Genomic DNA, 24210 nt, shown 5'->3' with positions numbered 1-24210 from the left:
TCAAAAGGCTACAGCATATTATAAATATTTATATGGCCCATTAAATAATAGTCTGTATAAATATTATTCAAAATGTGCATGCTGGAAACCACAGACTTCCCAGTTTATCCTTGTACAAATGTGTTAGTTTTCCCACATAAGCAATGAAGAAAGAAAAAGGAGGGGTGAAACTCAGTTGCAAAAATATTAAATTAAAAAAAAAAGAAAATCCTTAACATTATTTACTTTAATTTAAAAGGAATGAATAAGTAACCAGATGAGTTTTTCATGAGCACTGTTAGACTTGTCTGTCCCAGTTTACCTCAGTTATTGAGCTGCCAGGATGTTCCTTTCTGTTAAAGCCAGGGTGCAGGAGGGGCTGCACTCACATCAACATAGGCCCAAGCTCAGCACAAGCTTTCAGCAGCAGCAATTTAGACTTTGTGGTGCTGTGTGCTTAAACACAAAGAATTAGGAAGGGCTGTCTCTTTTAAACTTTGATCTTTGGAACGCTGCGGGCTGCCCAGAGCCGGTGATTGCGGATAAACAGAGTGTTTTTAGTAGTGCAGCTGTGCTTTTCTATGGGTTACCAAGAAAAAGATTAACAGGCTCAAATTAGGCTTCATAAGCTTCGTGTGAAAAGATCTAAAAATGCTAAAGAAAAGCTGCTTTTCAATTGTAGAAAGGACATTAACCAAAACAAGCCCTTTTGACATTATACTGGAAATTCAGCACTTTGTTGGCTTGCTAGAGGTAAGGAACCAGTACAAGTGGTGGTGGTAGAGTGGCAGGATCTGCTTGAAGACAGTGAACTCCCTTTGCTCTTCCAGCTTCTGTAATTCCTGTTTGGATGAGGAAAGAGAAAGAAGGCACATGTCTGTGTGGGAGAGCAGGAGCAGATGGGGAATTCTAACACTGTGGTGAAGGGCAGTACTAATATAGCAAATATCCTTAAATGCCCAAGGGGGTGTGCTATAACTATCAACAAGCATTTATTTGTCAGCTACCCCACAGCAAACAAAACAAACACAAGGAACAAAAGCACACCTCACCTCCCCTTTTCCCTTCCCCAAACAGAAATATACATGCAGGATCTGGCTTAGGAATGTGAGAACTGTGCTAACAGTCAAAAAAATGAAATAAATAAAAATGGAGCTGGGGAAAATATGCTTCTTCATTGAAAACCAAACACCTCTAGATTCTTTCATCACTTCTCTGGTACATTCTGTGAAGTTTTCTTACATATTATAAGGAAAACCAGCTTAAAATAATGAAAGATTTCAGTAGTAGGATAAAACCCTGATTCCAGTCCTATAATATTTAGATTGTTCCATCAAAACCTTCCTAACTGTCCCCCTAACATTGTAACGCAATGTCAATAAAACCCAGCATAGGCAGGACTGATTTTCTACTATTCTAATATTCTACTATTTTCTACTATCTCCTTTTCTCTCTATAAATAATTCACCATGTACTAATTTGCTGTAATGTCTCTCCAGATCTTTTTTCTTCCCCTTGCTTTCAGTGTCCAAGACAAAGTCATTACTTCATTGCTGCCCTTTGCTCTCTAATTCTATCTTTTGGATTTTAAATACTTTCAGGCCAAACTACTTCCACCTGCTCTGATTTATAGCAAGACGCATTCGGGTTTATCCTAATGGAACCAGGAAGGGGAGAAATGAAAATTACTAAATTATTCTAAGAAATTAGATCCAAAAATTATTTATTTTCAGCTTCTACTGCCTACATAGTTATCTCACTCAGGAACAGCAGAAGGATGTCAGCATGACCAGTGTCAGTAAATACCAACAGCAGGGCTGGTTTTCTCTGTATTCTGCTTGAGAAGAGTTTGTACAGAAAGAATTGTTTGCTCTCCTTCCAGTTCCTGTCTTCAGCTCACACAGGCAGACACAGCCTGTGGTGGTGATGATCAAATAGGAGCAATGGCATTCTGGCCCCTGATTAAAGAGCAGAGCATGGCTGTGCTGGGTCAGATGAAAGGTCCAATTAGCCCAGGATCCTCCTCAAACAGCAGAAGCCGTAAGAAAGGCATATGCCTGCCCTTTTCATCCAGCAGTCCTTCCCCAGGACACCTTTCCTCCTGCTATCTATAGTAAAGGCACTTCCTGAGCCAGAAATTTTATCTTTAGGATTAGCAGACCTTGAAGGCTTTTTCCTCTCTAAATTTGTTTGTGCTCTTTCTGAATCCAGGGAAACTTTTCTAACTGCAAACGACTGTGGTAACGAGTTACAAAGTTCTGTGTAAACAATGCAGGAAAAAGCCCTTTGGTTTGTTCTGAGCATGCCACCTGCTAGTTTTGTTTGATGTGTCTGAGCTCCTGAGCTAGAGGAGACATTAAGCAATTGCTGTGTATTTACTTTCTCCATGCAGTCATGAATCCATTGCATTCTGAATCACCCCCAAAGGCCTCACTGCAGCTATCCACACATCATGGCTATTGAGCTGAACTCACAATCTCTACATTAAGACAAAAAGCATTTCCCTGCTCTGAGTGCTCATGGATGTGGCAGTAACACAAGCACCATAACACACTGCAGTAGTCAGTACTAATAAAGAGCAAGAAATAATGCCAAGGCCACTGTGGGCAGGTGGAGATACTGCTCAGAGATGCTGCAGCAGGATAAACAACGTGTTGGTGTCAGCTCAGAGGTGCTGCTCAGGAGCACGGAACTGGCCAGGGATTTCCAGCTTCAGGCAGGTCCCAAAACACTGAGCTCACAGCAGAGGGATCCAGGAGCTCTTGGGGAAGACTTGGGGCTGCTGCTCCGCCTGGTTTTCCCCGGCCCTGCTGAGGTTGCTGCACACCCCGACGGGCTCTGCACGGCAGCAGCAGCACGAGGCCCACGCCGAGCACACCCGGCTGTCCCCAGCCTGTAACTGTGGCACACAAAGGAAACGAGTGCAGCTGCCCCTGCTCCAGAGCCCACCTAACCCCGGGAACAGCAGGAAGCACCTGCAGAGAGGAGCTCTCAGGAAAAAGGAAGGCTGAGAAGAGGGCTGTGAGAACACACAACATGAGGTGAGAAGACACAGCCTTTGGGGAAAACCAACAGCTCCAACTCCCTCTGAAGCACTCTGGGCCCTGCTGGGACTGGGCCATCACTTCAAAAGCAGGCTCTGATCCTGCATCCATCAATGGCAACCTCCCAGCCACTATCAGGAGTTCAGAACTAAACCCCTGACACTCATGAACATCACAGGTGCACTCACACCATGGCAGGATTTTGAACACTTGCCATAACCTCCAGTTTGTCCAGCAGAGGAAATGTTGATCAGTAAATGCCAGGCCACAACTCCCAGGCAGGAAAACCTAAGGAATAAGGGGGGTGTCTAGCAGCACCCTTCCTTTTCCCCAGCCTGGCAACAGCAGTGGATCCAAGCCATGCACAGCACGCTGCTGAGATCCATTCCCTGCTCTGACGCTGCAGCTGCACACATCCCCACAGGCTGTGCTAATGACCTGGCAGACAGACGTGTCCCAAATGACTCTGCAGAATGCCTGGAGCCCTGAAAGAAGACACTATCTTGTTTACATTGACTGAGGGGGGAAAAAATGCCATCTAATTATTACATAAATTCTGGCTGTAGCAGCTTCATGACTAGTTGAAAAGAGGTAACAGGCTCCAAAATGACTGATGGACCCAAGTGTTTGGATCCACAGCTTATCAATCTAATGCTAAGGAAGATCTTTCATATCCCTGTGTCTCTATCACTTTAACCTACTCATGATGGACAGAGAGAATAATCTCTGCTCTTTGCCTGTAAAATTGATTCATGTACAGTGACTTTTTTATTTTTTTTCACTCTATGCTATGATGAAAATGGAGAAACAAATAAAAAACCAACAAAGCACATGCCACAAAAAAGCAGTATACTATAAACACAGCCTAGCACAATAATGTGAATTTTCAAAATATCTGTTTAAGTCATAAAACGTAATTTGGAGGAGAATGCAATACAAAAGGCACAATTACAATTCACACAACAGCTTTAAACTGCATTCCTGCAGCAAACCAGCCTTGGCACCAGGAGTTTCTGTGCAGGTTACACGGGTAATACAGCCATTATGGCACTGTGGATACAAATTAGCCAAGCTAGGCTAGTGCTGATACTCTAACTTTAATCCCATTTTAGACTCCGGTGCTACATCACGCTTGAATCTGGCACTAACCCTGTGATTACGTATCAGCAGATCAGTATAAAAATAATTTGTTCTGAGTTCACAGTTTTATGAAATGATAAAACATCAAAATTAGCATTCTGGCTGAAATCCACTGCATTTCCCATCAAGGCTTACACATTTAAGCAACATCTGAACCAACTGCCTATAATTACTCCTGGCAGATACTGGAGCACTTAGGCCAGCAGTAGATGCAACAGTGAAATAAATTTTTAAAGACATGCTGCAAACCACTTCAAGATGCTCAGCCCAGAAGCAAACATGTGTCCATAAGCCAAATCCACGGTTTATTTTACAGGATTTGTTCACTCTTGCATAGTAAAAGCCTGAGAAGAATGACAGCCCCAAGTAATCTGTCAGTTTAAAATTAAACATTTATTTGGGCTGCAATTTCAAAAACACTCTCCCCAAAGTTCCTGTCACAACTACTTAAGGGGAAGTGGGGTTGCATATTAGCTTAGGTTAAAAGAAACACTAATTCTGCACAAAAGCAGTTATTTATTTATTCAAAAGAACCAACATTTTAAAATGATAATTTAACTGAGAAACACAGAATGGAGAAACAAAAGTGGCTAAGAATACACATAAAAACTTCCTAGCATAGAACTAGTTTATTTAGTCTCTATTGACACTATAAATTAATTTCTGCCATGATTCTTATAGCTGGGAACAGCTGTCCCTACAAGCAACCAATTCTCTCTGCACTCATCCTCCTATCCCAGACACTCTTCCCAGGAAAAAGAGGAGTCTCTTTTTTTTTTTTCCATATGCTCATACACATTCCTGAAGGAAAGGGACCATTAACATTACAGAGCCTTTAAAATTTTATCTTTTTGTATTATATCTTAGTATACTTAAAAAAAAATTAACCCCAACTACTTAAGCAAATGGTGTTCCAGGATAAGAAAATAGAATGAAATGCATGAGAATGAAATAGACAAGAATGAAATACATGAGAGTGAAATGCATGAGAATGAAATGCAGGAGAGTGAAATCCATGAGAGTCAAATACAAGGGGATGAAATACACAAGAATTAAATACACGAGAGTGAAATACACGAGAGTGAAATACAAGGGAATTAAATACACGAGAGTGAAATACACGAGAGTGAAATACACGAGAATTAAATACACGAGAGTGAAATACACGAGAGTGAAATACAAGGGAATTAAATACAAGACCACCTTCCCAACAATGTGCCTGCTTATTACTTCTTGAAAACCTCCTAGATGATCGAGCCCTTTCCTCTACTTCCCTGGAATTTGTTTCGTAAGTGCTCTCCAGAGAAGAGCACTGGTGCTAAGTTTATTAAACTTCCTAACAAATCCCAGGCACCTCAGCAGGGAAGGAATCTGCCAAGTTACCAGTTCCTCAGCGGGGCAGAGCCTGGCAGCAGCGAGGAACAGGGCCGTGCTGGCAGCTCTGGAGCCAAGCACGAGTAAATTCCAGCAGGTTCCTGGGGGTGCTCTGTGCCAGCCCAGGAGCTGCCTGGGATCACAGGGCAGGACAAGGAGACCAGGCTGTGGAGGTGCCAGAAAGGGGAGCTGCATGAGGACGAGGACAGCGGTGGCAGCAGGACACAAGGGCCAGAGAGACGAGACTGGAGACTACATTTATGGAAATCTCCTAGGGATATGGAGGATTAGGCAAGTGTGGGAGTGATGTGCATGTCCCACCTGCCCAGGTCAGGTCACCTGAGCACTGCCCTTTCACAGAATCACAGAAAAAGCTGAGCTGGGAAAGGACACTCAAGGATCATTGAGCCCAATTCCTGGACTTGTACAGAACCCCAAGAATCACACCATGGGCCCAAGAGCATTGTCCAAATGTCCCCTTGAGCTCTGGAAGATTTGGTTCTGTGACTCTTCCAGGACAGCCTGTTCCAGAATCTGACCACCCTCCAGGGGGAAATCTTTTACTACTATCCAACCTCAACCTCCCCTGACACAGGTTCAGGCCATTCTTTCACGTCCTGTCACTCGGCATCATGAAGGAATCAGCATGCGCCTCTCCTTTTTCCCTCACCAGGAAGCTGTGCATCCCATTTGAAGCACATGGGAAGGCAGCTGGGATAAAGGAGATCCCACAGCACAGGAGGCACTGGGAGGATCCCTGTGCCCACCCTGGGCAACACCAAACGCCTCCCCTGGCACTGGGCACCCCAGCGGGGGCTGTGAGGGGCAGCCCCGCTCCCTCTGAATTACAGTGGGAGTCACATATGGCCGTGCTGTACAGAAACGTCAGGAGGAGACAACTCGGGACAGCCAGCAGGCCGTAAATCCCCCGGGCTGCACGAAGAGCAAGCTCTGAGCTGATCCGGGGCGATGTGAGCGCTCAGCCCACGCAGGGCCGGGGCGCGCCGCACGGGGCCCGCGGCTGCGGCCAGGGGCTCCCTGGGGAAGGAGGCGGCGCTGGTGATTAAACAACAACACGAACGCCAGAGCTCCCTTCAGAGCAGCAGGATCCGAGCCCTACCGGAGGAGGACGGAACCCTCCGGGCGTCACGGCGGAGAAGGGGCAGGGACGGGGGCGAGGAGAGGGGCGGGAGCCGCGCTGAGGCGGCGCGCGCGGCGCTCCCCTCACGGGCGGCCGCGCTGAGGGCCGGGGCCGCCGCGGCCCGGCCAGCGCCGACACTTACTCTGCAGCCATCACTTACTTGTGCCCCCGGCACTGCCCGGGCCTGCACACCGCGGCGGGGACGTCCCCTGAACCCGCCGCTGCCGGGAAAGCCACCGGGCTGCCCCGGGCCGGGCCGGCCGCGCCTGCGCCGGGAAGGGGCGGGCGGGGGAAGCGGCGGCGCCGCCGGGCGCTGAGGGCAGCGGCGGCTCGGGCCGGGAATCGCCCTGCGCCCGGGTCTGCACCGGGAACAAGGCGGGGGCTTGGCGCGGTTTGTAAACGGGTGATAAATGTGATTTTCCAGCCCCGCTGCCGCGTACATGGCTGGGAAATAACGGGGGTCGTAGAAGCGGTGCAAGAAGCCACGTGGAGACCGCTGAGAAGAACGTATACAGTATAGAAGAATAAATATATAAAAACATACAGGCAAATAACTATGTAGAAACATATAGAAGAATAAATAAAGAGGAGGGAATGTCAGGGCTCAGGACATCTCTCACCCTGAGCCTCCTTAAATGTAATGTAAATGCTTCTTAAATGAGTAAAGCAGCTGCAAGCCATGAGTTTGGTTCTCTGCATGGGGACACTGAGAGTTTTACCTGAAAAGCTGGAGAGTTGCTGATGTGAAGGAGAAAACCCTGGGTTTAGTTAAGCTTTACTTAAAACGGATAGAGGATGCCCTCAAATGCATCCCTGGAAAACAGAGAAATCACAGAATCAATGAGGTTGGAAAAGACCTTGGATCATCGAGTCCAGCCCATGGGCCAGCCGTGGCTGAGCGCTCCATGGTTTGGGACAGATCCCACCACACCCCTGCGTGACCCTCCCCAGCCCACGCAGGGAGGAGCAGATGGCAGCCCTCACATTCCCATCATGTCCAAACACTTCTGGCCCCAGGGAGCCACCAGGGATTTTTCCCGTTACCCCCCAAATATTCTACAACAGGAAATCTTGCAGCAAAAAAAGTTCTCTTGCAACATTTCCAGAGTATTCCCACTTCGGTCGGAGCAGAAATGCTGCAGGAACAACCTTGCTCAGGGAAAGATGAGTGTTTGTCTCGTGGTTAGAGCACAGGGTTCGTGGTCAGGAGCTGTGGGTTCTCATTCCAGCCTTGCCACTGAATCATTTTGAGAGCTTTGCTAGTCACTTTGTACTAGAACCAGTTAGGAATTTTCCGTTGGGATGGTTTTCTGATGGAAAACACTGCTTATACCAAACTGAAATCTGGGTGAAAATTGATTTTTCCATTGGGAATACCTTGTGTCTGGGCTGGCTTAGAAAGGACATTTGACCCAAACTGCAGTGTTTGGGGGTTTCTTCATTAGTCCAAAGTTTTGCTTTGAATAGATGGGTTAAAAAATAAAATACCCCCTCCTGACTGTAATTCCAAGTCATTTTACAGCATGGTGTGAATGTGTGCCCTCATGCTCTGCTTTGCTCCCCAGGAGGTCTGCGGTGTAGTGAGATGTAAATTTCTGTTTTCTGAGATGTGCACATCCCAATCTGAGTCAGACCTGGCCCGTGGGGACAAATCCCAGAGCAGGGCCACCACTCTGGCCAGGGAAGCTCCATGCAGGGAAAGTGTAAAGTTCAGAGACACAAACGAGCTGTTTCGCATTAGCTCAGTGGCCTAAAACAAGGCACCGTGACTGGGGAGATACCCAAATGTTTTGTTCAACTGAAAAGCAATAAAATGAAGCCCAGAGAAATGGATCTGATTCTGTTCCAGAATCCCATTCCTCTGTTCATTAAAAACAAATTTATTTCTGCCCTCTGTATCATCATACACTGACAGTTTCTTTTAGTATAATACTTGTTCTCCTCCCACAATGTATTTGTAGACACCACTGAAGTCCCTTATTTGTTTTGCCAACTTAAATATTAATCATTTATTTTCTCTCATAACAGCAAGTTGTGGATTATCTAATAGTTTTTCCTTCACTTCTGTCAGTCAGAATTCATCTTTTCTGAGCGTGAGTGATCAGAGTCTGACATACTGTGTAATGTTTAAATGATGGCTTGCAAGAGACTTGTACAGTGGCAATAATAATTCCCCCTGCACTCTTTTAGTTACAGACAGGCATCAAATTTGCCTTTTTTTACACTTATATCACATTAGCACCTCAATTTACCTAGGTCTTTTTGCTCCAATAAATAACAAAAATAAGTACAGACAAATTTATTAACTTTTGCTTAATACATTTTTCCATTTCCTCTCACTTCTCTAGTACTCACATGATTTCTTTCCAAGTGAGTGACAAAGGAAGATATTTTCAAGAACAATTATAAGTTTCCAACTTCCAAAATCAAAGTCCTGAAAATGCTTTTGATTAAAGAATCCAAGTTTAGATTATCACATATTCCCAAGCCCACATGAGGCTTAATTCATTGCTCCTTTGAAATATTCTGAAAGCTGAGGGTTAAGAGGTGTTATATTAGTGCAGAATAATGATGATTAATTTGTGCTTTGCATCAAATGCAGGAGGAGCAGATACATGTGCAGTGAATCCTCTATAATTCCAAAATCTTTCCATAAACTTGAAAATATTCTGTGGATGTATGTGTCTTAAATGAACTCAAGACCAATTTTTCCTGTTTAGTGTGTGGCTGCTGTAGTTTTCCATCAAATAACACCCCCCCTTCTTCCAAGATTCTGGACAGATTCACTTAAAATACACCCTTTTGCCTTTTCATTACAGAGTAACTAATGAAAATTCCATTTTAAATGTGCTTTCTGGGAGGCAGGGATGTTCTTTTTTTTTGTGATTAACCAGAGCCCATATTTCAAGCAGCGGGGAAACAGCTCCAGGTAGTGTAAATCAGAATTGCCCGAGATGGCCCTCAGTCCTCTCAACCCCACAGAACAATTTAGTGGGTTCAGATGACAGTTGGCATCTTTGAAATATTCTCTTTTGCAGAACTAGACTCGATGTGACACTTGCTGGAGAAGAAATCTTGCATAAATCTGTCGGAAAAGACTCAATCATATTACTTCACTAGCTGTGGTAACCTTTGGAGGCCAAAGTCCAGACAGGTTGAGAAATGGAGCATGAGTCCATAAAGGTGACAATTCCATTAACTGCAATCAGAGAGAGAGGTGAATGGTGAGATAAAGACAAATGACTCCTTCTGTAAAGAAAAGAAAATATGTGTGTGCAGGGGAAAGAGGCAGAATGAACATTTTCCAGCCTTGTTGAGGAAATAAAGACCCAGCCCTGCTCTGCTGAGATCAACACAAAAACGTCTCTTGAGCTCAGTGGGTGCAAGTTTTGCCCCAACATCCTGACTTCTGGTGAATGTCAAGCAGCAATGGACCTCTGAACACCCCAAAATTACATTTAGATGTTTATTAGCATAGAAATAGAAAGGAAAAAAATATTTGATAAAGTTCTTGCTTGTGTGTGTGCTTTGGCAGTTCATACAAGCACCTGAGGCTGGGTTTTAATCTCATTTGATGAAATATAGCACTTCTTCAAGTGTTATGGGAAGTATAAGCTGGGGAATACTCTGGATGAAGTGCTCACTGGGCCATTGGACCAGGACTATTCATCTAAACAGGGAAATGGGGAAGTAAAAGCCAAATGAATTCTCTGCAGTAAGAAGGGATTTTTGAGTGTACAATAGGAAAAAAAGGAGATTTCCTTTGGGGGATTTTTTCTGGTTTTAACAGAAATATTAGGTTACTCTTGGATACTGGAGTGGCCAAAAAGGGAAATCCCTGTTTTAAGTTCCTCTAAATATAACCAGAAAAAGAATTCCAATTTTATCAACTTGTGGTCCATTTCCTCACATTTTGGGCAGCTCACCTTTTAAATACCAAAGTCAGAAGCTGATACAAACAAGCAGACAATATTTCAGACTCCACCAAAATTCCAGTGTCTTGCCCAGGGCCTGTTCCTGCCTGCCCACTTGGCTGGACACCAATATCCTTTATTCTCAGGGGAGTCAGCCTTCCAAAAAACCACTTGGCACTGGAGTCAGGGCTGCTCTGTTTTCCTAACGTTCGTGGCAGGCAGGATGTTTTCCGACTCTGGTACCCAACAGTTGAGCATTCCAGACAGCACAGGGATTTTTCTTTTGAAACCACACTTCCAATTCCATAAGAATAAGGGAGGTTCTGTGATCCCGTGTGCTCCTGGTGGGAAAATAGGATGACTTTGCTGTCCCACAGCAATGCACAAAGGGAAAATGCACATGGCTCTTGCCACCTTTGTAAACTCTCCTTCTGTGGTGTGAATGCTGAAAAAATCCTGGCTTAAAGTCCTATTTCATCAACTGGTTCCCCTCTGGGAAGATTGCCAGAAGGAGAAGACCCCCTCCCAAAATGTCTGGCCTGAAAAGCAGCCCACTGGTGCAGTGTGGCAGAGAGATTGCTCAGTAGTCTGTGCACACAGTGTTTTCAGCAAGTGAAAATGTTGTTTGCTCCCCAGAACACACAGTACAGACACCCCTACAACTTTTTTTGCCTATCTCTTACACTTCTTGAATTTTAAAAACATGACTTTATGATTAACATTTTTATTCAAGTGATTCCTGAGCTCAGTGATGTCAGGGCCAGCTCCAGCTGTGCAGCCTTTCCCTTGTGGAACAGACAGTGCCCAGGGCAGGGCAGGCAGGGGACAGCTCAGCCAGGACTGGACTCTTCACTGCCCAGGAGCAAACACACTGTCCTGGGAGGCAAACTGCCAGAGACACCCCCCCACAGCCCTGTGCCAAAATCCAGATGTGCAAAATCATGAAATCACAATCTGTCAAGCTGGAAATGAATTTCACAAGCCAAGCTGTGAAAATCTCCTCAAATTTCACAATACCTTATATCTCCAGAAAAACTGCGAACAGAGGTTAATTTTTTTTTTCTGCAACATCTTTCCAAGACTTTTTCCATAGGATATGACCAGCTTGCATGAAGTACTTTGTTACAGTTGTGATATATCACACAGTGGTGCCAAATCCAGTCAGTGTGGGGAGGATTGAAAAGGCTCAGCCACCCTCCAGGCAGTGTGTCCTGATGCCATTCCTGGCACCTTCTACAAAAGGCAGATTCTATTTTGCCCTTTGAATTCCAAAACTGGTGAACACAGTCATGGGAGGCAATCAGTCAGGATCTGTTAATTTATAAAAAAATATAACTGTCTGTTCTCCAAGGGTAAGATTAACTGGGATCTGTACTTCCCAGATTATAAACAACACGCAGCCTTTCTCCTTAACTCATTGCAAAATGTACAAATGTTCCAACGCCAGCTCTGTAATCTTTTAAAATCTTAAACGGAACAGGGGCTCATTCCATTACATAAAAAGAAGTTTGTAGGATCATGTAGCTACCTGCAAATCACACACAGCTAAACCAAGCAGCACAAGAAACAGGGATAAAGTCACCTTTTATGTAGCTGGTTCCTATAGCAGTGAGATTGTCACGCTCTGTATACAACCCAAAACAAATTGTCTGTTTAGAATTAAAATATGATACTATTTCCAAAAGTCTTGCCTCCAGGGAGATCATTTTATACCAGAGGGCAGATTCAGCTCTGGTGTAGGATTTCTGATTTTCATGGAATTGCACCATTAAGGAATTTGGCCCAACATCTTGCCCACACTGATGCAATTCAACTTTTAAGGGACAGCTATGGGGTTTCCTCCTAAGTCAGGCCAAGTTTCTGGAACAAGGGAAGTCTGTAAAAGAAACCGTTGGAGGGATGTTTTAGTCTGGCATTTAGGAACATTCCCATATTAGAAAACGTCACAGGATTTATTTTGTATGTCTTGCATGTTAGAATTTCGTGCTTTTTCTTCTTTCCTTTCAGAGACATTGTCAGTAGGTGGTCACAGTAAAACTGGATAAACCCCAAAGAAATGTAATGAAATGATTATAGACAGAGTGAGTAGAAAGACATTTGTGAATCCAGTTCGCTCTGCCTTATCTTTGTTATATAAACCTATTTTCCGTACTTAATGTATTGCCTCAGCTTGCAATATATGATTAACAGAATGTCTGCACCACTCAGAACTCTGGAGAAAAATGTGAGATGTTAATTCATCAACATTTTAGGCAACTTCAGATATTCCGGGTGTGACTGATCTCGCAGAGTGCTTTGGATTTACACTTTGCATGACAGATGGAAATCTGAATACACACATTGATGCTCTCAGTGATGTTGAAAACTTTTGTGCAGGAACAAAGAGCTGTAACACTTGCCTGCTCCTGCAGCTAACCTGGTATTTCCTAAAATGATGCAGCTCCACAGGTCATGGCCCAGCAAACAGGAGTTTCCCCAGCTCTTCCTGCCAGCACTGCACGTACCGGGCACCGTGACGGGGTGGAAATGTGATGCTGTCAAGGGTCTGGGGGAGATTATTCCCTTCCCTCTGCAGTTCTTTGAGCTGTCCAGACAGCATGAAGCAGGTGCTCAGGTTCTTAAGGCTTCCTGGGAAAAACAACACTGTTTCAAAACCATACCCAAACCAAAACTCTGGAAAGATTAATCGAGTTTGGGTCAAGAGGGAAGAAGGATGCAATAGCTTGTGACAGCTACAGTGAGCTCGTAAATGATGTGCCCAATGCTGAGCTCTCCTATGAATAAGTCAGAATATTCAGTGCATCACATCAAAAACTCCTTTGGACAATTGACATGATATCTGAAAGAACATGGAAAAATTATAGGACAATCAAAGGTACATTTAAATTTTCTTACTTGCATTCTTACATAAAGAGAATCATAAAGCCTTAGTATAAATCAAATGGAGCAAATGGTCTCAGTAAATTAAAATATAGACAGAAATATGTGTAGAATATGCTTTTATGTGTGTACAAGAGTTACAAAATCTTTGGCACAGCTGAAGTTCGCACAAGAAGCAGAACCTGCTTCAGGCATTCTTTAAAATCCCATTCTGCTTTGGTAACCTCTGGATTTTGCACCTTGTCTTCCCAAAGCTATGATAAAGCCAACATGGCTTTAATTAATTTTTTGAGCCATTGGCCAGTCAAAAAAGCTGAAAGTGAAATAAAAAGCAAGACACGACAAAAATCAGAAATACTGGACATATTTGCCATTTCTGTCAGCCACAGCTATGAATGTTGTGATAAAGTGAGATAAGAAATTGAGGAAGGAAATAAGCGGTAACTGCATTCTTATTTTAGAGTATTTTATATCTGATTGTTCCAAAATGAGGAGGAATATGTGACTGGGAACGTGACTCCACCCTCTCCAAGGCTTGCTGGGATCATTGTTTGTGAGTGTATCCAAACACCAGAACAGTTTCCTTACCTCCAGTCTGTTGCAGTCATGGGAATGCCATGGGATGTTCTGGTGGATGCCTCATCCCCGTGGCCACAGCGTACCCTGGGAAGTCGTCATCTTGGGACATATGGGACTGGAAAATAGAATTGCAGATAATTATCCTGTATTTCCTTCCATGCAATCCTGGCCACTGAGAGTCAGCAGCTAAGAAGCAAATCCATGTGCAGGGCACAACTCTGCCATAGTGGGCACAGGACCTGACATGGTTGCTGAGAGATCAACCTTCCTTCGTGACCACCTCTCACAGTCACCTTGAATGCCAAGTGCCCTGCTTCCAGTTAACTCTGTTTTTTTCCTCCTTACTTTATTGCTCTTAAATGAACTGGCAGCTCAAAGTTTCATCTAAAGCTGTTTCATATGCTTTTCTGCTTTAAAAAAGCCCATCTGAGGATTTTCTACTCACCATGAAGCTTTAAGAAATCACATTGATCTTGAATAAAAAAAACCTATCTGTCTGAGTTATTTTGTTTAAATGCTAGCAAAGGAAAGAAATCCCTGACAGAGCCATGGATGTGACTGTTTGCCATCCTTTGAGAAAATAAATATTCTAAGTCAGCTCAGTAGTCCTTGTGCAACTGAGTTTCCAAATGTTGAAAATTGACACCAATACCATGACCTGAATAACTCAAAATTTTGAACAAAGAGTAATGTCCCCCTGTAAAATAAAGACCCTCCCCAAATTAAAACTCCATTTTGAGCTATAAAACAATTTTCCAAGCTGCTGCCTGTATTGGGCTTCAAACCAAAACTGAGTGAATGCAGAGGAGGAAGTCTGATGTACAGCAATCAAAATATATGAAGGATTTGGGGGGTTTTGGTACATCAAACCCTTCAAAGTACAACATATTTGCAGTTTGGTATTGCAGGCATTTCCCTACCCACTGGAAGGTGAGGAATACATGGAGGAATAGGTTGCTCTCAGATGATATCACAGGCTGGTCATATCCTTGCTACATTAACTTTTTCTGGGGCAGAAGAAACTTAGTGTCACCTGTGGTTGGGAGGTGTCCTGGTTACCTTGTTCTCTTTCATTTCACATACTCCTATTGGAGGGAACCAGTTAAGAGGTTGAGAGTGGTATTTTTGGCCTTTTAATCACGGCCTGTTCAAGGTAATCCATATTTTGGCAATGGCCCACAATGTTATCTTCATCTGTTACCTATTGCCAGATTTATTCCATAGAATTTTGCACAGATCCCAGGACCAGGGAGGCTTCTGGCTGAAATTCCCCCCCAGCCCAGCTCCCAGCAGTCCATCCCAGCCTTCTGCAGTGTGTTTAGCCTACAGAACCCCACACTGGGACTCTGGGTGGAGCAGCAATGTTTGGGACACCCACTCGATGTCCTTAATGTTAGGTGACAGGAAAGCAGGGGAGGGAACAAGCCCCTGCTTTAGGTTTGCAAGGTCCTGAAGCCCAGAGCTGTGGTTCTAGGGGATCTCTGCTCTTTGACAACACTTCCCACCATGTGCTCCAGCCAGGAAGATGGATGTACCTCAGTTAAAGTGAGTCATTCACTGAACCTGGGCCAAACTTTGAAGCAAATCTGGGCCAGTTGACTGCCTCAGGAGGAAACCTGGGTTTTGCATGAATTAGATGTGAAAATAAGCAGAGCCTGACTGACATCTCCTCCAAATTCCAACTGTAAGGGTAAAGCCCAGAGGGCATGAGCCTCAGGCATGACAAAAATGAGGAGGGGAAAATGAAGCTTCCTGTCTCCCCTGCAAGAGCCAGAGAGACACACTTTACTCAGGACTTAGGCTAAATTGTTAATGATTTATACACTAATTAAGTAATGTTTATAGAATGGCTTACATATGTAAATGGCTGTAAAGATGCTTACATTTTTCCTGCACTCTCCAATTAAACCAACTTTCATTACAGAGCAAAACAATTCCATCCCAACTTGTTACACCAGTTCTTTAGCCAGGCAGCTTTGCAGCCACTGCTCCCAGCTCAAACTGGGCTATTGTGTTTCTCTGAGGAAACTTCTGTGCTGGTTTGTAGTTGTTTTAATTCCATCACAGATCACATTCTGTTTAATGATAATTTGATTTTGCATTGCAAGACCCAGATGTACATTAGGAGGTCACAACCTTTCCATTTATCTCGTAAAGTAACTATTTTTTCCCCGAGTTCCATCAGGTTAAAACAGTTAGCAATTTTTCTCCTTGAAGTGTCCCTTCAGCTTGGCCAAGATATATAATAGATCAGTGTAGCTACAAATGCATTACAACATTAGTCATCAATTAGTTTTAAACCATCCCTGTAATATATCATTTATCCAGCTTGCTGTAGCACTATTGTGAACATTTAATTTTTTTAAAGGCATCTTGATTTTTTAACCTGACGGCTGCATCCCCCTTTTGTCTCCTGTATAGACATCTCCTTAAGGAACAATAAAAATTAGATTTGTTTGACCTGCACTCAGGGTTCGTTTAAGCGAGATGGATTTTAATTGCTCTGCCCAGTCTACCAGACAGCTTTTATGTAATATTCCAGACATTTACGCACTGTCTTTCCCCTGCTGTAAGCAGGTGTGTGTGCCCACAAATGCCTGTGAAGCAGCTCTTACAATTCATTTCACATCTCTGACAATCCTCTGGGAAATTGCTTTCTCTGAGATACCGGTTGGCATCAAATTAAGGCCTCCGGTCATTGCCACTTCTTCCCTCCTAACACCATTTCCTTTTGTCTTTAAGATTCACCTTCTTGTGTGGCTAATTCTAAAAGGACCTCGCTGAGGATGGTGTTCCCTGGGCTTGTGTTGTCATTATATGGCACAGGTGACTCACCCCAGCATCTCTCATAGTGAGAGTGGCTACAGGGCCTTACCTGTCTCTCCCCAAATCCATGATGTCCTTGCAAGAAAATCTACAACTGGAAGAGGTTTGGAGTATAAGAGAGCTCAGTCTGGGAGCAGCAGGTCTGTGCCACAGTTGCTTGGTATCTTTTAGGATCTCTAACTTCAATTAGGAAGTCATGTGAGGAAGTTATCACTGACTCAGAGCCCAGAACACCCCGGCTGCTCTGCCAGCTCCGAGTGGAGGCACAATGAGCTCACATTTGCCCACGATGAACCTTATTTGCTCCAGCTGCCCCATGAGGGAGAGGAGAACCTCACGTGGAGAGTTCTCTCCCTGACATCTCTTCCCTTCCATGGGTGATACAATCTGAAGATGAGGTCCTCTGTTTTTCCTCTTCTCCCCATTCCTAAAAAGGAAGATTTGGCTATTCCCTGAGTTACCAAATCAGCACAGAAAAATGGGCCTCCTAAGCAGTTCTTTGTGCCTACAGCTGGTTCTGGTCTCCTCTCTGTTGGACACACACATGCACTTAATTCCCAGTTGTGCTGGATGCCTATTAAAAGAACAAATCTGCAAGTGAGGAGGGTCCCTTCTGCCATGTCAATGGGAGTGAGACACGTAAATCTCCGCGCGCTGAGGCGAGCGAGTGCTCAGAGTGCTCGGGAGAACAGCTGGGAAAGGGAATAAGCAGTTTTTATTCTGCTGCAAAGTGTCACTGATCCAACTCACTAAGCTGATCCTCATGTGGCACATTGTGCCTGCTCCATGATTCTGCCTGCTGCTTCCAGGGGGGTAACCCAGAGTGCTCAGCGCTTCAGTCAGCACAGAAAAGGCACAGACCTGCTTCTCCCACAGGGCAGCAGCCAGCATGGTGCAGAGCAGCAAGGCAGCTCTGCAGGGGAAAGGACAACTCCAGAGTGACAGTCAGGGGCCCTGTGAGGGACTGGAGGTGCAGATCATGGTGAGCCACAGAGAAAGCAGTGGAGGAGCTGGGAGATCCACCTGTCTTGCCAGCCTGGGAAGCCAGAAGAGGGTTTGGAATAATCTTCCTCCATGCAGCTGTGCTTCTCTCTTTTTATCTGCCAGTGGTAAATCCCAGTCCCTCAGGAAACATCCTAGAGTGAGACTGGCACTTGATGATGGGGCAATCACAAAACATTTCAAGAAAATTAAGGGTGCTGTAGGAAACTGTGGAAGGAAATAATATTTTCTGTTCTTGAAATGGAGCAGAATTGCACACTTGACAAAACAACTGCACAACTCAAGGAATTTGCCTTCCACCGGCCCTGCCTGGGCCAGCACTCCAGTGCCACCATAAACACATGGATGGCTTCCCTCTGGATGAGAGAGAGGAGCAGCAGAACGTGGTCAGTGTTAATTGTGGCATCAGTGGAAGAAATTCAGATGAGGCATTCACTGAGAAGAGCCTTAGAAGACACCTACTTGATGGAGAATTTGTCAACACAGCAGTGGCATCAGGAAAAGGGATGGGAGGTCCAGCACCCTTACTTTGCATGTGGATACATAATTCTTAATTTCATATTCTGTGTTTTTTTCTCTGGGACTTTTATATCCATCAGTAAGCCGCACCAATATTTTTTACTTCCCTGACAGAAGCACTGAAAATCAGAATCCATTTATTTAGTACCAAACAAATGCAGAAATAAGATCAGGCTGTAGCACTATAATACACATTTGTAACCCTCTGAGGACCAGATGCAGCAGAGCTGGAACATTCAGCAGCTGTAATGTGCACTGAGAAGTCACATTTGTTCAAGAAAAGCCACATTACTTATATTAATTGGATGTGTCCAGCTCATCCTGAGTCCACTTAAGCCTTGGCAAACCTCTAGCTCTGAGCATAACAAAGGTATTAATACTGATATTCCCTTATATTATCCCATTTACATAACGACTCCCACCTTTGCAGCCTAATACTTATTCTTTGGAACAGAAGAACTATTGAATCATATCTGGACTGGGTTGCCAAAACCTCCTAAATTTAGAGATGTTTGGAACAAGAAAAGGAGTTTGGTTCAGGCCCATCCACAACAGCAAATTAAACACAAGTCATCATCTGTGCGAGCGACATTTTCGGCATGTCCAGAGCCTGGCGGGAGCTAACATTCCTTCTCCCAGACAGATTTACAGAATTTGTGCATTGAAAAGCATTGAGGTAAACCCTGGTCTGAGGGCCAAGTGCATAAATTAGACCTGTCCCCTCCCTCCAGTAAATTACAGACGTACAGGCCATAGGTTGGCTCGCCGTGCTCTTGGCAACTCCAGCAACTCTGCGAGCGTGTGCTCACAGAAAGGGGGTTTGTGTCGTACTCACACATTTACATTTCATTTTCTGAGATTTTGGTGCAAGGGATATGTTGTACATCATTTCTTCCCTCCATTCACATCAGACACTGGATTAAACTGACTGAGGAAAAAGAGTAATATTAAAATGTTGGCACGCGCTGCACTTTCTCAGCAGAAACTGTGTCGCCTGCACATCACTTTGGTTTAAATGATGTAGGTCAATGTTAGGTCAGCAAGAAGTGCTGGATTAGCATCTGCAGAGATTGAGGTCCTCTCCTCATTCAGAGAACAAGTCCAGATCAAGAAACTGCACTAAAGCTTCATGCACAAAACTGCCTTAGAAGACAGGACATTTCCTCAGGCCAACCAAGTGCTCACCTGTTCCTCCAGCCCGTGGTTTATACGGAAACCAAACTGGCCAGTTGGCAGAGTGACAAGGGTCTGACACTACCAAACTGCTTCTTCAAACACTGTCAAGGTTTTTATGAGCTGCATATTTGCAGAAGTCCATGTACCTGTGAAATAACTGAATCACTGTCTTCCATGTGTCAAAATGATGCCATTTCTGAGCTGTTCCATCTTCCTCCCACAGACCTACCACGTTTTGGGTGGAATGCATGGCCTGAAAACCCAAATACGTGTGGCAGCTCAGACTGGCTCTAGAGAAGGGACACAGTGAATGGCACTGGGAACTCCACACAACATCCCAAAGGGATGCAGTTCACTCCAGGCTTTCAGCCTCCCAAACTGGATTATCTGTGTGAAGGTTTTCTCAATGACCGGAAGAACCAGTAGAACCTTTCATTGAAGGCTGGAAGCCTCATGTAATCAGGCAACATAAGAATTCAGGTTTCTAAAAAAAACCCCAGTATTTTGAGCATACTGCAGGAACTGCTGCTTCAAAGTTATGCAAATTCCAGATCTTCTGTTTCTGTAAATAAGAATTTTCCAGGGGAGAACATACAGAGGAGACAGTCATGCTCTAGCCTGAACAGGGATTGGGAAATTCAGGCTCTAGTCCAGCTCCACTCAGACACTTCGGCTCACTGGCTTCCATTTTCCATGGTGAGACCAAAACAATGGTAATAAAAATCACAATGAAAGCAATTGAAAAATATTTGCATAATTATTTAGCATGTGTTTGCATGCTTTGCATGTTAAACAAGGGATTGTTCCTCATCCCACGCTCTCAGGACAGATAGGGAAGTAGAAAGTGTGGAGCTGAGTGGGAACAAAACCTGATGTGTGTAGAAGTAAATTCAGTTCTGTAGGAAAACAAGCTGAAATGTGTATTTAAGAGAGACTAAATATTGAAAGATTCACAGCCTGGTGGAAAAAACCAGCGAGTTCACATAGGGAACAAAGGCTATGACACAGAGGGAAGGATGCAAATAATTGTGGAAGAAGCTGATGAATGGTGGTGGGGCAGGCTGGAAATACTGGTAGAGCTGAAATTGTGACGGGTGAACAAAGAATGATGATGATGATGATGATGATGATGATGATGATGATGATGATGATGACGATGATGATGAAGAGTCCCTTTTCAGTTTGCACAGTGATGGAACATGAGTTCTGCTGACTCAGGGTGAAACCCAGACTGGGAGATTCTGCTGCTGCAGGGCAAGGGCCACCTCAGATATCTGGGATCTCAGCCACTTCCAAAGCACCACTGAAGCCAAGCACCTGCCTGGGGAAGATATTGCTCCACAAGCCTTTGATATGGCACATTTAGCAGCAGGTTCAACCAGTAATTAATTGAACAAAGCATTCAAGGCAATGGGACAAACCCATGTGGGAATAAACCACAATGTTTATTTGAGTCACATCGTGCAGGAGTGGCACCCCTAAGCCAGGCCCATCCCAGAGCTGTTCCCTCTTTATCCATTCAGGCTCTCCACAGATTGAGTTCTCCATCTGAAATACCAAGCTCTCCCTCACCTGGGATAAATTTACCTTGATTTTCAGACACCACTTTATGTGGACAGGTCAGATGAGGTTTTCTGAACAGTCACCCAAGGAGGTGGAAATATCAGCAGGAATTAACAGAGAGATGTCACCTTGGCAGATTCAACTTACTGTGTCCCCTCGGTGCTTTCTCAACTTTCAGCTGAGGCTGGTTGTATGATTTGGTAAACTAAAGTGGGGAAAGGCTGATTTGAGAACAAAAAATGGAGCTGGGGGTTCCATACTCAATGAAGTAAAATGATAATCCCCTATCAAAAGAGAAATATGTGATACTCTGGCAGTAAAATTCATAAGAGCATCATGAGCTATAAATTAAAAAAAAAAAAAAAAAAGACAAAGACACAAAGAAAAACAGAGTAATCCAACCATGGGAGAACAGCAAGAAAAGCAGCTGGTTCAGATATTCATATTGACAAAACTCTGGCTGGATATCAAATATATCCTTTCCCACCCCGAAATCCTGTGAGCTTCAAGGGAGCACAAACATCCTTATCATTCTCCATCATTAATTGCCAGTCCTACTCTGTCCAGCTACCAGAGCATTGACCTCTGGATGCAGATACAAGTGTTCCTTATCACACTTTACCCCACAGGAAGCCCTGTGGGTTCATGTGGGGAAAGCATCAGTTGCCATATGGAACATATCAATCAAAGGAAAGTATTTTTATTTTCCATAGAAGGCCATTCACAATCTCCCACTGGTGTTTGCCATAAAACCAAGACAAAGTGAGGTTGTTTCAGCACTGTCTGGTCTCAGGGAACGTGGATGGATGTCCATCCAGTTTTCCTGCAGTCTGGAATAGGATTTCTTCATGCAAGGAGCACATTTAGCTGTCTGCAAATTCCAGAGATGTTTTCAGTAGAAGTGCAAGGTTGTGCTACCAAAGGAGAACATGAGCCAAAGATGTTCTATTATCCATATCCTATTAAAGGTCAGCCAGAGCTCTTACCTCAGTGCTATAATGTGACCAGAAACTTAATTGAAAATATACGAAAAGGTTATTAACGAAGAGATGAAACCATAGTAAATTTAATATAGCCCACAGAAGGACTCTTGCTAGAAAGAGAAGGTTACATACATAGATAGATAGGCCTTTAATTAAGGTGTATTGCTGGGTTAAGTGTAAATTTTCCAAGCAAAAATGAAGATAGAAAACTGGTAATTGCTTCCAATTTATATTATAAAAATCAGTCATATTCATTTTAGTTCCTATGACAGCCTTACTTAATTCCAAGCTTCATTCACTTAATTGGAAGGGAGAATTCTTTAAGTAAAACATAAGGAATTGAGGAAAGAGACAGGCAGATTGCAAGAACTGAATGAACAGCACTTTAAATGAAATAATTAAAACCCCTCATCCATGATCCCAAGTAGATTCATATTTGCTGTCCTCAAGGGATATTTATTATCAAAGCTGAGTAGGAAAAGATTGGGAATTATATCAGAAAAAAAACCCTCTAATGGTTTCTTGAAAATTGAATCTGAAGAACTCTCCCTTTCTATCACTGTCATAATTTTTCCATGTCTCAAAGTTAGTGTAGAGTAGAAACTCAAATATTTCTCTCACTGACACCTCTTGTAACTCTGGTGTCACGTGTAACACAAAGGTTCACAAAGGTGCACAGGAGCTACATTTACCTCAACCAAACTCTCACTTTGTTTACAACAGACCTGCAGGAGGGAGTACATTCAAGGAGGGCTTTGTTGTGAGTGTTCACACAACTCTCCTTGCATAAATCAGTCTCAAGGGGAAAAAAAAGCCTTCCTGAAGCGGTGAGTCTTTGTGGGTTTGGGAGTCAACCGATGGTGATTAGGAAACAATCCGTGGTGGCTGAGGTGGCAGATAAGAGGCAGAGATGTGAAGAGCTGACATTTAAAAGTAATAATCCTGGAGAATGCTGGTGATTCACAAGAGCAGATATCAGGATCTCTTGATGACTACTGTTGAATAATAAGTCTACATCCCTTTACACAAATAAAATAAAATCGTTGCCCTAACGAAGATGGACTTATGAGAGGGGTTTAGTTCTTCAGGGTGAATATTCATAGAGCTTCATGATGTGTAACTGCCCACTCTCCTTCCTCTGACAAAGCCCAACACAGAATGGGATATGGATGTGAATTCTCCACATTCTCTGTTCCTGGAGAGGAGATAGAATTCAGTAATTAGAATCAGCCAAGGTGCATGGAATTTTAGTCCCTCCATGCATAAATGAAAACCAGTGCATCATGAATGCATTTGTGGTGAGGGCAGTGGGTTCTGCCACAGGCAAATGCATCAGCAGCACCATTCCCAAGTCTTTTTGGGATCCATTTAGGCAACCACTTGAAAAGGATCCATAGCAGAAAGTGGGGAAAGCTGAGGCAAAGGTACTAAATCTCTCCCTGTCAAAGTCAAATGATGTTTGAGAAGTTACTCAATGGATGGTTTGGGTCTACATCTCTGCTTTCTGGAGGGAAGTGACAAGGGACACTGCTCCATCAATTGAAATAAGAGAAGGTTAAAATGTCCAGATGCCAATCGTTCAGAAATACAAAATAATCATGCTGCAAAAGTAATTAACACTTTCAGCTTTCAAAGGGCTGAGGAAGCTTTAACTAATTAAACAGTTAGGTTAGTGTAATTGAAACTCAGATGTTAGGTTGCTAAGGGGAACAGAATAATAGACTGAATTCATTATCTTAGAGAATTCAAGAGTAAAACACCAAAACATTCTTCTGTTTACGTGAAAGGAACGAACTCTCAGCATGTCAAGAACATTGAAGGTAGCAACAATAAATTTTTATCTGTCAGTGGGAAGGGAAGATAGAGCTCCAGAACGCCCAGGGAGGATTAGGGAGAACAGTAGACAATTGACAGTGAAACACAGACAAAGCTGGGAACATAACCATAAAGTGCTTGAGGAAATCCCTAAATCCACTGGTATTAAAGCATTTACAGGGACTTTTCAATTTCATGGCAGCCTCACTATCAGAGAGTTCTGTCATTTCTGACAGTGGAAGCAGGCTCAGGTCTTCAAGTTAAAAAAGCTTTAG

At 43.8% G+C, this 24210-nt stretch overlaps 1 protein-coding gene across 14 annotated transcripts in view; it reads right to left on the bottom strand.

Annotated features, from left to right (window-relative positions):
- FGGY (FGGY carbohydrate kinase domain containing) overlaps positions 1-24210 on the bottom strand; it is a 283064-nt gene that overhangs the window by 121290 nt on the left and 137564 nt on the right. For 10 of the 14 annotated variants that reach the window (XM_058030720.1, XM_058030728.1, XM_058030723.1 and 7 more), the window contains 2 exons: positions 14061-14166; positions 13009-13220 (listed from right to left, as the gene is read on the bottom strand). The gene's annotated coding sequence lies outside the window, so the exon portion shown is untranslated. Of the gene's footprint in view, positions 1-301; positions 452-6838; positions 6883-13008; positions 13221-14060; positions 14167-24210 lie in introns of those variants that run through there. The other 4 variants (XM_058030722.1, XM_058030724.1, XM_058030733.1 and 1 more) reach the window with 4 other exon arrangements.

The sequence above is a fragment of the Melospiza georgiana genome, chromosome 9 (genome assembly GCF_028018845.1).
Source record: "Melospiza georgiana isolate bMelGeo1 chromosome 9, bMelGeo1.pri, whole genome shotgun sequence".
NCBI lineage: Eukaryota > Metazoa > Chordata > Aves > Passeriformes > Passerellidae > Melospiza > Melospiza georgiana.
The sequence above is the reverse complement of the archived record's forward strand: the minus strand, read 5'-3'. Positions and strand labels throughout refer to the sequence as shown.